This window comes from Schistocerca americana, chromosome 3, assembly GCF_021461395.2.
Source record: "Schistocerca americana isolate TAMUIC-IGC-003095 chromosome 3, iqSchAmer2.1, whole genome shotgun sequence".
In the NCBI taxonomy this organism is placed as follows: domain Eukaryota; kingdom Metazoa; phylum Arthropoda; class Insecta; order Orthoptera; family Acrididae; genus Schistocerca; species Schistocerca americana.
The window spans coordinates 200,069,373-200,083,385 of record NC_060121.1 but is presented as its reverse complement, the minus strand read 5'-3'; positions in this window follow the sequence as shown (position 1 = coordinate 200,083,385).

The following is a 14,013-nucleotide window of genomic DNA, read 5'->3' as shown; positions in this document are numbered from 1 at the left end:
TATGCAGGCCCGTTGTGTCGTTTGATTAGGTTCCACGATTTCTATGTACTTTTTTAAGTGGCTGGTGGCTCATTTACGATCCAGGTAGTGATGTTATTTACGTGCGGTGTTCATACACCGTTGTGGTTAGTTCTGACAATCACCGTGCACCCATCGTGGGTTTCCTTTTTCGCAGATGCCTTTGATATGATTGTTACGCCATTCACTGGTCCCGTGCAAACTTTGCCATGGTACTCAGTTGTTAGTATAGTTGTATTCGGTGACCGCAAACACAGTGTCCATGGTCTCCGTGATTTTTCGATATTAACAACATTTCGTCATAAATTCATGTTCATATGGCTGAGAATAGAATGTTATAATAAATTCGGGTTAACTATAACTGATCTTTCGTTTCATTGGTTATATGATCCTATTTCATTATACTGTGTGGGATGTATCACCTGGAAGACATTTTGCTAATGACAGCCTGCTCCATATCGTGCCCATCGCATGACAGTTTTCTTCAGCTCATCTGAGTCTGTGCGGTGCAATCTGACTTTCTGGAGTCCTAATGTAAGTGTATCATTGCGACAACCCAGGTGGCATCTCGAGAGCTGATATCTCACACTAAACATAAGATAGCGCTTTGTGCAGTATTTGTAAATTTTTCGACTTCGACATATTTAAGTGCTGTCCAATGAATTGAAGCTGTATTGTTAATTTTTCTGTTACAGAATTTTATGGGAAGTAAAATTCTACAGGGTATTTCAGAAGTAATGATCAGTAATTCACACATGGTCAGTACAGGCCAAAAGTTGCTAAAAAGCTCTAATAAACATGGGTCCACAAATCAACAGTTGTCGAGATACAACACATTTTCCGTTGAGGTTCATCAGCATCTAAAACATATGGAATCTCTAAACGTTGAAGTAGGTGTTCGAAATATTGTCCATGGATCTGAAGACAACAGTGAACTGGTCTCTAAAATGAGTTGCGAATCCTCTAAAGAAGTCCTGGAGAATTCTGTAACAGCTGGAAGGCTGCTTCACTCCGCAAGGGATTTGACTTCGGTAGTTTATACCAGCCTTTTGACATGGCCCCATACACAGAAATCCATGGGACAAATCAGTGTTCCTTGGTGGCCTTAGCAAAGGCTGCCCTCTATCTATCCAGTGTTGACCATATATCCAAGTTACAAGCCGGCCTACTTGTGAATGAAAACGTGCTGGAGCACCGCCACGCATGAACCACATTTCCAATGGGACATCATTAGGTACATCTGCAAGAACAGTCCGCAGACACCGCATGTACTGCTTTTAAGTTAGTCTTTGATGCAAGAAGCGTGGTCAGTTATGCAGTTTCAGAGCAGTCCTGCACATACGTTCAGCGAATAACGCTGGTTATCACCATTGCATTAGGAGTTAGATCGGCCAAAAAGTATCAGTTATGGTAGATAAAAATACTGTCAAGGGTAAATCTAGCCTCATCCGTGCACGTAATACTGCTTACAAATAGGGGATTCCGGATACACTAACTATTGTTGCACCCATCGCCAGGAATTCTCTCTAAGAGGGAAGTCTGCATTGTTGAGGGATTGCACTCGCTGGAGATGATTTGGATGGGCTGCTTGCTTACGTAAAATCCCCCACACACTGCTGCAATTCAGGACACGCTCCTGGGCAGCAATCCCTCTTGTAGAAGTATTCGGACGTTCGTGTGCAAATTTCCTCAACATCAGTTCTTATGGATGTGGGCCGAACTTCTCGTACATTTTCTGTGAAACTACAGATTTCTCTAAAGCGCTGGCGTAACCGGCATAATGTACGCTTGTGGGGCTTCCTGCGGAGAGGAAAAGCTTCTTCATACAATCATGCAGCCTCAAGGGCACTAGAATTCCGTTTTCCATACATGAAGTGTGTTTCAGCATACTCTTCATTCGTGTAATCTCTTTCCATACTGTCTTCACGTTCGTAACTAACTGTTACCAGGAGCAGATATAGACTCAGATCACAATACAGTAGTGAAGAGTAGGCTGAAGTTCAAGACATTAGTCAGGAAGAATCAATAGGCAAAGACGTGGGTTACGGAACTACTAAGGAATGACGAGATACGTTTGAAGCTCTCTAACGTTATAGATACAGCAATAAGGAATAGCGCAGTAGGCAGTACAGTTGAAGAGGAATAGTCATCTCTAAAAAGGGCCATCACAGAAGTTGGGAAGGAAAACATAGGTACAAAGAAGGTAGCTGCGAAGAAACCATGAGTAACAGAAGAAATACTTCAGTTGATTGATGAAAGGAGGAAGTACAAACATGTTCCGGGAAAACCAGGAATACAGAAATACAAGTCACTGAGGAATGAAATAAATAGGAAGTGCAGGGAAGCTAAGACGAAATGGCTGCTGGAAAAATGAGAAGACATCTAAAAAGATATAATTGTCGGAAGGACAGACTCAGCATACAGGAAAGTCAAAACAAACTTTGGTGACATTAAAAGCAACGGTGGTAACATTAAGAGTGCGACGGGAATTCCACTGTTAAATGCAGAGGAGAGAGCAGATAGGTGGAAAGAATACATTGAAAGCCTCTATGAGGGTGAAGATTTGTCTGATGTGATAGAAGAAGAAAGAGGAGTCGATTTAGAAGAGATAGGGGATCCAGTATTAGAATCGGAGTTTAAAAGAGCTTTGGAGGACTTACGGTCAAATAAGGCAGAAGGAATAGATAACATTCCATCAGAATTTCTAAAATCATTGGGGGAAGTGGCAACAAGACGACTATTCACGTTGGTGTGTAGAATATATGAGTCTGGCGATATACCATCTGACTTTCGGAAAAGCATCATCCACACAATTCCGAAGAGGGCAAGAGCTGACAAGTGCGAGAATTATCGCACAATCAGCTTAACAGCTCATGCATCGAAGCTGCTTACAAGAGTAATATACAGAAGAAAGGAAAAGAAAATTGAGAATGCTCTAGGTGACGATCAGTTTGGCTTTAGGAAAAGTTAACGGACGAGAGAGGCAATTCGGACGTTACGGCTAATAATGGAAGCAAGGCTAAAGAAAAATCAAGACACTTTCATAGGATTTGTCGACCTGGAAAAAGCGTTCGACAATATAAAATGGTGCAAGCTGTTCGAGATTCTGAAAAAAGTTGGGGTAAGCTATAGAGAGAGACGGGTCATATACAATATGTATATCAACCAAGAGGGAATAATAAGAGTGGACGATCAAGAACGAAGTGCTCGCTTTAAGAAGGGTGTAAGACAAGGCTGTAGCCTTTCGCCCCTACTCTTCAATCTGTACATCGAGGAAGCATTGATGGAAATAAAAGAAAGGTTCAGGAGTGGAATTAAAATACAAGGTGAAAGATATCAATGATACGATTCGCTGATGACATTGCTATCCTGAGTGAAAGTGAAGAAGAATTAAATGATCTGCTGAACGGAATGAACAGTCTAATGAGTACACAGTACGGTTTGAGAGTAAATCGGAGAAAGACGAAAGTAATGAGAAGTAGTAGAAATAAGAACAGCGAGAGACTTAACAGCAGGATTGATGGTCACGAAGTCAATGAAGTTAAGGAATTCTGCTACCTAGGCAGTAAAATAACCAATGACGGACGGAGCAAGGAGGATATCAAAAGCAGACTCGATATGGCAATAAAATGCATTTCTGGGCAAGAGAAGTCTACTAATATCAAATACTGGCCTTAATTTGAGGATGAAATTTCTGAGGATGTACGTCTGGAGTACAGCATTGTATGGTAGTGAAACATGGACTGTGGGAAAACCGGAACAGAAGAGAATCGAAGCAGTTGAGATGTGGTGCTATAGATGAATGTAGAAAATTAGGTGGACTGATAAGGTAAGGAATGAGGAGAGGAAAGGTATATGTGGAAAACACTGATAAGAAGGGACAGGATGGTAGGACATCTGCTAAGACATGAGGGAATGACTTCCATGGTACTAGAGGGAGCTGTAGAGGGCAAAAACTGTAGAGGAAGACAGAGATTGGAATACGTCAAGCAAATAATTGAGGACGTAGGTTGCAAGTGCTACTCTGAGATGAAGAGGTTAGCACAGGAAAGGAATTCGTGGCGGGCCGCATCAAACCAGTCAGTAGACTGATGACAAAAAAAAACTAATTGTCAGGTCGGTACGGTGTAGTACATGGGGGGGGGGGGGGGGGGGGGGGGAAGGGTAGTTGTTGCGCATGCATAAACAGACAGTTAGTCGACCTTGAGACACCAACGTAAATACCGCGATATCCAGGTTTGGTACCCAACTCAAATTAATGCCATATGTCGGCGACGGTTGATTTGAAGATCCATGTTCATTGGAGCTTAAAACCTACTTTTGGCATGTAGTTTTCCTGTGCGAACAATTGCCATCACTACCGAAGCACATGTATTTTCGGAAGTATTTGTAGATGATGGCCCTTAACCCGTGGGCTAGGGGTAGCGTCTTTCATATATAATGAAAATGTCCTCAGTCCTGGGTTCGAATCCTGCTGCTGCTTAAATTTCGATTAATAATCAGCACTGGCAGCCGAAGACTTCCGGAGTAGGAAGCCTGTCCTTCTGCCAACGGCCTTGTCAAGTAGGCAGGACGAGTGGACAGAGGATCAGGGCACTCTCTTGTCCTAGGGGTGGGAAACTGCCCCTAAAGGCGGAAGAATCAGCAATGATCAATGCCATGAGGATGCAGAAGGCAATGGACACTACTGCTTTGAAGACAAGTAAAGTGCATGTGACATGTGGCCTGTAATTGAAGAAGTATCATGATGATCTCTCCATTGCAAAAGATTCCGGAATATTCCCTCATTCGGATGTCTGGGAGGGGACGGCCAAGAGGGAGGTTACCATGAGAGAAAGATTGAATAATCGAGGAATGGATACCGTTCTACGAGTTGGGGTGTGGAATATCAGTAACTTGAACGCGGCAGGGAAACTAGAAAATCTGAAAAGAGAAATGCAAAGCCTCAATCTAGATATAAGTAGGTGCCTTTGAAGTCAAGTGAAAAGAAGACAAGGATTTCTGGTCAGATGAGTATAGGGTAATAACAAAAGCAGCAGAAAGTGATATAACGGGAGTACGATTCGTTGTGAATAGGAACCACAACCCCACGACGTGCACTTCACCCCTCCGCCGCTCCACACCGAACCCAGGGTTGTTGTGCGGTTCGGCCCCCAGTGGACCCCCCCAGGGAACGTCTCACACCAGACGAGTGTAACCCGCAAGTTTGCGTGGTAGAGTAATGATGGTGTACGCGTACGTGGAGAACTTGTTTGCACAGCAATCGACGACATAGTGTAATTGAGGCGGAATAAGGGGATCAGTCCACATTCGCCGAGGAAGATGGAAAACTGCCTAAAAACCATCCACAGACTGGCCGGTTCACCGGACCTTGACACAAATCCGCCGGGCGGATTCGCGCCGGGGACCAGGCGCACCTTCCCGCCCGGGAAGCCGTGCGTTAGACTGCACGCCCAACCGGGCGGGCCAATATCTTTATATAGTTGTTGTAAATCCTATGACCAGCTAGAGGGCAATTGGCAATTCATTGGGAGCAAGTGAAGTGAATCCGATGTTCTTTCAGTGTGCCTCAAAAAACGTCGTAGAATGTATTCGTTCATTTGTCGTTCTAGGTTTTGTTCACTATAGCGTCCTACACGAAGAAATCTATTTCCGTACCACCTGGAGGGAATGCAAGATTTGGTGGAACAGGATTATCTTTCCAGAACGAAGTATTCACTGTACTGCTTAGTGTACGTTGATAAGAAACTTCCTAGAAGGTTACAAGTGTGTGCCGGAATGAGACTCGAACTCGGGACCTTTGGGTCCCACTAGCCTTTTTTCGGAATTGGTATTTCATCTGGTACTTACAGCGATGCATCGAAAATTCAAATTTGGAAACTAGGCTGCTGTGGACAGAAAAGGCATGTTTTCTTCCAGAGGAGGGTTCCACTCTAGAAACAGTCAGATTTGGAAAGACACAAATGCGCATGGCACTTACGTGAAGTCGAAAATGGTTCAAATGGCTCTGAGCACTGTGAGAGTTAACATCTGAGATCGGTCCCCTAGAACTTAGAACTACTTCAACCTAACTAACCTAAGGACATCACACACATCCATGCCCGAGGCAAAATTCGAACCTGCGTCCGTATCGGTCACGCGATTCCAGACAGAAGCGCCTATAACCGCTCGGCCACAGCGGCCGGCTATGTAAAGTCGTATCAGCTAAAGATTAAAGTGAACTACGGGGGTCCCATAGTGCTCAGAGCCATTTTGAACTACGGGGGTGGAATAGTAGGTGACTGTTTGTTGGGTCCCGTCGCACTTCCTCCCATGTTTAAATGGATGGAACTTAACGTTCAACCATAATCGTCCATCCGGTGTATTTAGAACATACTCCTCTCTCAGGTAATGTGGTAACAACAGGACAGCGCACCGTCGCTCTTTACTGATGTGGCACGAGAGCATTTAGCTGAGTCGTATTCGCAGAGGAGGATTGGCCGGTTCCCTGACCAGCTTGTTCATCAGAACTTACACTTTTAGTTTTTTATCTGTGGTGTTTGTGAAGGAAATTGTCTACGTGACTCCAGTAGACACCGTCGGATTGCTTACTGCGATGACAATTTTGCCCTGTGATGGATTTTATTTCGGATAACTTGCAGACACCGTGAGGGTAAGTCGGAATGCGTGGATTCAGGTTGGAGGCGTCCACTTTGGGCATCGCGAGTTCCGTAGTTATTGTTACTTTCATTTATTGACTATTTTGTTGTTACATGAGCGTCGTATTTATTGCTTCCTCGATGTCTTCATTTTTCCCTGTTATTGTTGAATTTTGGGCTCTGGACTAAGAAGGCTTAGTCCCCCGTGCTAGAAAAATGTTCAAATGTGCATGAAATCTTATGGGACCTAACTGCTAAGGTCATCAGTGCCTAAGCGTTCGCAGTACAGAACCTAAATTGTCCTAAGGACAAAAACACATACACAAGCCTGAGGGAGGACTCGAACCTGCGCCGGGACCAGCCGCACAGTTCATGACTTCAGCGCCGTAGACCGCTCGGGTAATCCCGCGCGGTCCCCCGCGGCAGATTCCATGTTTTTAAGCCATCGGAAATTGGAATCATGTGCTAGTGCCTTAGACATAATAATACTGCATAGACAGTAGCTGAGTGTCAACGGCATGTTCACTTGCAGAAAATTGTGGATTCGAATTTTACTAGGTGCTGTCACATCTTTATAATTCATTTAATTTTCATCTATATTAGATTGTGTGATAACCCCTTACTCAGCAGCCACCACATTTCACTAATTTCCTCTCTATCCAAAAAATTTTTTTTTTTGAGTCATCAGTCTCGTCATTGGTTTCATGCAATTCTTACCGATTCCTCTCCTGTGCCAATTTTTCATCATACTGTAGCAATTGAAACCTACGTCCACAATAAACTTGCTGGATGTATTCCAATCCTCTAATACAGTGGAAGCTTTTCTCTGTTGTCTTAACTGATATCCCATCATTGCGTCCCTTCTTCTTGTCAGTCTTTTCTATATATTCCATTCCTCACCGAATCTCCGTAGAACCTCATCAGTCCTTTCCTTATCAGTTCACCTAATTTTCAACATCCTTCTGCATCACCACATCTCAAATGTTTCGAAACTTAAGGAAGGAAGATTAGGCGCAGTACAAGTTTGCAATGCTTTAAGGATTGGGAAGGATATCTCTCGTGTCCTTTCAGAGGAACCATCCAGGCATATGCCTGGAGCGACTTACGGAAATAACGAAAAATCTAAATCTGTATGGCAGGACACGGGTTTGAACCGCCGTCCTGCAGGATGCGAGTCATGTGTGCTTACCACTGCGTCACCTCGCTCGGTAAAATACTTCGACCTTCCCAGTCGCTGTCTGACTACCATACAATGCGTGCTCCAGATGTGCATTCTCAGGAATTTATTCCTCAAATACAGACCTATGTTTGACGCTACCAGATTTCTCTTAGCAGGAATGCCGTTTTTGCCATTGCTACTCTACGTCATATGTCCTCCTTGCCCCATAGGCAGCATAATTCGCTAACTTCACCGGCTTCGTGTTTCACAGTTCTGGCGGTAAATTTCTCCCTGGTTTCGTTTCATCCAACTACATATTACTTTCGTCTTTCCCTGATTGACTCTCAAAACATATTTTATACTTATTAGATTGTTCACTTCATTCCACTGATCTTGTTCATTCTTTTTCACTTTCACTCAGGAAAGCTATGTCATCAGGAATTATTATAAATTACGTCCTCTCACTCTGAATTTTGATCACATTCTTGAACATTTATTTTAGTTCCGACATCGCTTCTTCGATGTATATATTGAACAGTAAAAGCGGAAGACTACATGCCTGTACGAGCACTTCGTTCGTCGTGTTCCATACTTACTGTTACCTCTTGGTTCTTGTACGTGTTCTATATTAACCATCTCTCCATATAGCTGACGCTAGTTTTCTAAAAATTTCGAACATATTGCCCCATTTGATATTGTCAAAGGTTTTCGCCAGGTCAACACGATCTTTTAACGGGTCTTGATTTTTCTTTAGTCTTTCTTTCCTTATCAAACGCAACGTGAGGACAGCCCCTCTGGTTCCTTTCCCTTTCCTAACGCCAAGCTGAGGTCATCAAACAGACCAATATTCTTTGCACTGTTGTGCATATAATTCTTTTTAGCAACTTGGATGCAAGAGCTGTTAAGCTTATTGTGCCATAATTCTCGCTCTTGTCGGCCCTGGCTATTTGTAATTGTGAGGATAATGTTCTTGCGAATGTCTGATGGTGTATTGTCATTCTCAAACATTCTATACACCAACGTGAAAAGACGTTTTGTTGCCAGTTCCCCCAGTGATTTTATAAATTTAAATGGATTGTTAACCATCTCTCTTGCCTTGTTCGAGCTTAAGTTGTCCAAAGTCCTTTTAAATACTGGTTCCCCAATCTCCCCTGTCAACTCCTGTGTCTTCTTCTGGTACGTCAGCAGACAAGCCCTCGCTCTCATAGAAATCTCTCTCTTCACCATTATGAGTGTAGTTCACAGTGCAGCCTTAATATTACTTCTCTTGTGTATAATTTCACCGAAGGTTATTCCTCTTCTCCACAGGATTAGTTACTCCCATTGGACAGCCATTTCTTTCATGATTCTGTCGGTTTCCTTAGCTTCCCAGAATTTCCGTTTTATTTATATATTCCTGAATTGCTTTGCACAAATTTTTACTTCCCTCTATCGTCGATCAACCGAAGTTTCTTGTCTTATATATGGTTTCTTTGTAACTACATTTCTCCTTACACCTTCTGTGATTGCCCATTTTCAAAGATGTCATTCTTATTTACTGGAATCGCCTATTGAGCTACTGACTATCACCGTATCTATGGCCTCAGTGAGCTTCAAACGTGGGTGAGTGTGTTGACCTTAGCAGAAGGTACTTTTAAGTTAGTTTAAGTAGCGTATAAGTCTAGTGGCCGATGACCTCAGCAGTTTGGTCCCTTAGGAATTCACACTTCCCTCTTTTGATTTTCTAGCTTCGCTATTACACTAAAACTTCTGACGCATCATCTCCTTATCTTACTGAACGTTACTTTTCGTTGGTGATTCAACCTTTTCCTCATAGTATCTCCGCCTAGACTATCCAGTACTAGGGGTATAAGTTGGGGACCAATGTGGAACCTTTGGCCAATGGAGAGATCATCATGACACTTTCTCAAGTGCAGGTCACGCGTCCTGTAGACACACACTATGTGCCTTTAATGCATTCCAACACCTTCTACATCGCAATGTCGTTCGTCATAGATGATTCTTCCGTCTTCTCCTGGCAGTTTGCCACCCCAAGGCCAAGAGAATGTCCTGAGCCTCTGTCCTCTCCTCCACATTCTTCACCAATATGTTGGTAGAACAAGGGTGACTCATTATGCCAGGAGACTTTGGCCGTCATTCTTGATATTTTATGCAAAATTTATGTGGCAAGGCTCTAGGCCAGAACTGAGAATGACTTGTTTACTTCTCAAAGACGCTATCCCGAGACCACCCTAACTGTCAACTACTTCTCGTTTATGTTCTCTTAACTACCCATCCAAGTAAGGTCCTGAAGATTCCACGCTCCATTTCGCCGAACCCATTTACTGTTTACTGGAGTTTCGTTTTCGTGATTGCATCTTTCGGCATAGCACCAGCCCGGAGATCTGACCTGCAATCTATTTTGCCTTCACACAATTATACACAAAAACATATCAAAATCATTACATCGTACGGTAGAGCTGTATGTCAGCATGATAAATAATTGATAGACTTTCTCGTTGCCCTCAGCCAATCCCGAAACAATCGTAGCAAGGTCACGTTAACTAAAGTTTCATGGCAAAATGAATCAATCAGTCGGAATATTGTCCTTGAACTTACTGAAAATGCTGGTGCATCTCAGGAACCATATGCTAATCTGGCCTCTACATACACATGAGCACTTTGTGGTTGTGAACTTAGAAGGACATTGGGCATGCAAGCAAACCAATCTTTAGCCGTTCCATGCCTCGGGTGAGGTTTTAACAGATAACATACACATTCTGTGGATCACGCCATCCGACACAAGAATACTAGAACTATCAGTCAAGATGCCCGACAGTGGGTCATATTCGCTGAACAGATTGACATACACAATGTTACGAGATAGTTTCCAGAACAATCATGCAACATACGTAAATTCATACAAATGCATATTAGAGATTCCCCTCCCCCATCCTCCCGTCTACCTGAGTAATAATTACAATCCGAGGAATGAATTTATATGAAATGTATGAGCGATGGTAGGTTCCTGTAGTAACCTAGGACACATCTGCATGCCTACTGGGAATAAGGGAATGTTTAGAAGAGCACTGGGAACATGGGCGCAGAGCGGAGCGAAATACAATCAGAAATTCTGTTAAGTTTTTCATAGAAGGTCAGATAGGGAAAATGGTCATTACCATAGCTCAGCCAAGCACGCATCGTTTTGGCACCTCAAGGCACTGCTTTGGGTAATATATTTTTGTTTACCATTGATTTGATGGTGAAATACTGTTAATGAAGGTCGATTTGATAGTAATTTAATTTAGTTATTTTAACTGATATCGGTTCCGAAGTGTGCATAGATCTCCCGTCGCTCTCGTTATTATTTATTGTATTAAAATATTTTATGGTTCTTAGGGAACCCTGTAGCGACTATTTGAACAAATACTTTTATGAGGTGAGCAGAAGTTTTTGGAGAAATGCACTTTCCAAAAAACAGACCTGCTGCCTTGCAGGTAAAAGGGAATCCCATGTGAGGCCTTTGAAACCGTTGATGTTGCCGATCATGTAGCTCTGACAAAAAGCATTGTTTAAAGACATAAAATCTACGGACACCTGGTAATGTAAAGTTACTCCAAAACAACATTGAAGCCCGACAGTGCTGTGGAAAGCTGCGTTGCTGGCCAAGGGCGGAGACAGAAATGACGAAAAATGACTTCTTGTTGGAGAAGGATGGTTGGAAGTAAGTCATCAGTGAACCAAGAGGAGCATTTTGATCAGTCAGAGCTCATAAGATACAGGGCCCGATGAATCAGATTGAACATATATTGGGGAATGCAGCAAAGCGAGGTTCCCTTATCGGACGATCTTACGCAGGAGTCACTTCATATTCACTTCACTTATTTTTCTGGTTCACGTTAGTGAACTTCAAATCTTAATACCTCACATCACATCCGAGAGATCAGCTGGCACTTAGTCATCTTTCTGAGCTTCCACTCCAGCAGATCTGATGTATCTGATGGACGTAGGAAGCTTTTGGGCCAACCAACAATTAGCTGCGTTAGTGGCCACATCTACTGCCATTGATTGAGGTCGCAGTTACCGACTGCTCCTTTGTGGTGTCACCGAACCATTACAACGCGAGATGTAAGGAATTTCAAGTCAGTTTTTAATTGTACAATCTAAGGTCTTGACTCGGAAGATTTGCCCTGTGAAGAACAATTTGTTTCCAAAATCCACAACAGATGTGATGTATTATTTTCAGTAATTCCATGCATTACCTTCAGTAGTTCTATTCATTACCTACAGTAATTCTATTCTATGCTAACAAATTTCACGACAGTCGATGGGTAGTTGCTCTGTTTATCATCAGTTTTCCCCCTGGCTCTCATGTTAGATTCTTCTAATTTCTATTTGCACAAGTTACCATTAATAAAAGTTTATTAAGATGTTGCCATAGGTTACCATTGTTGTGTATGAAAAACTAAATGTCTTTGAGAATATTTGAATATCGTTTGACCTGAATTGTTAACTGTATACCTTTTGATATGCAAATAGATCCATCTTACTAGAAAAAAAATCACCAAGTGGTTATTGACCCATCCGAAACAAGGTACCTTACAAGAAGAATGGAAAGGACAAGTGGACGGTTGTACATGACGATACACCCGGCTCTGGTAAAAGTAAAGGCATATCAGAAGGAATTCAGGTAAAAAAATCATAACCAATCAACAGTTACAAGACTTTCATAAGATCTGTGGACGCAGATAATGGGTTTGCCATTGTAAACTGATGAGATACATACGTTTGTAACACTCAGAAGAGTGGCATATACTACAATGAAAAACCGTATTACGTGTACTGCATACTAGAACCGAGAAGTGGTACTAAAAACGAAAGCGTAAGAGACTGGTGCTTGGCTTGATAAGGGCCTCAAGCGAGAATGCAGTCTTTTTCCTGTACTGTTTATCATTTTGCTTCATACCATGCAGTAGGAGTGTCTAAAGACCAAATTACACGATTTCACTTCCGCTTCTTGGGCTTGTTACCAGATAACAGGTTTTCTCTGTCAACACAAACATGTGTCAGCAGCTTTATTCCATTGTCAGTGGTAATTTTTGTTGAGTTCTATGAAGTGTAAAGAAAGTTTAGTCACAATTATTCTAACTAATTTAGGATTATAAATAGTTTTTCTTGTTGTTGTCAGTATCTTAATTTTGCATGCATTGGTTTCTTACGTAAAGAAGTTTTAGTCACAATTATTGCAACTAATTTAGGATTATTAATAGTTTTTCTTGTTGTTGTCAGTACCTTCATTTTGCATGCATTGGTTTCTTACGTAGGACCCTTTGTACATTAGTATCTTGTGGTCTGCTATTGTTTGACGTTGTTGTGAATGTATTTGGTGAGTGAGCCTATAACTTTATTAATAAAAGCATTTTCCTTGGGCAAAAACATTTCGCGACTATATTTTGTGAATACCTACATTTAGTATCCTAATATTTCTTCTCATTTGCATTAATATCTGCTTCTGAAATAGACTCACTAAAACATTAAAGGTTTTAGCGGACGTTCACTGGCAAGTAAGGGGTTTTTGTTTATAAAACTCAATGTTACTTCTGTGTATGCACTCCCTGGACATACTGGGGCAGCGACGCAATCTAATAAACAATTTTGCACAGAATAATTGGTTTTTCATTATAAACAGAAACAGAAATCGTACTATACTTACTGAATATCGCCGTGAAAAGAATAGACTGTACTTTTTGTAAAAAAATTACGACAAACTCAGATCCACATGCACCACCATCCGTAGTCAGGCAGGTACTGAATTACCCATTGACACCCAGACAAGATAACTTCAGATTCATGCTCTACAGAGTAAAAGCAACAGCCACAAACAAACAGAACAGCACACAGCAGTTAAACACGAAGAAGCAAATGCCAGTGAGAATGGTTCTGATAGCCATATGATAGAGAAACTAAATCAAAACTACTCTAGTGGATGTAGAATGAGAAGATCACATACACAGAAGGCCTTGAACAACAGTACAGAATCACTCAATAAACTCACAGTGACCACACTCGGTACACAATAGGGAAAGACAGCAAACACAAAACAAAATGGCACATACTTATGCACTATGGCAAGACAGTGTACAGACAACATTTCAAAGAAACAGGACCCTCTAAATGGAAACAGAACGGACAGCGCAAAAGAGGAAACCTCTCAACGCC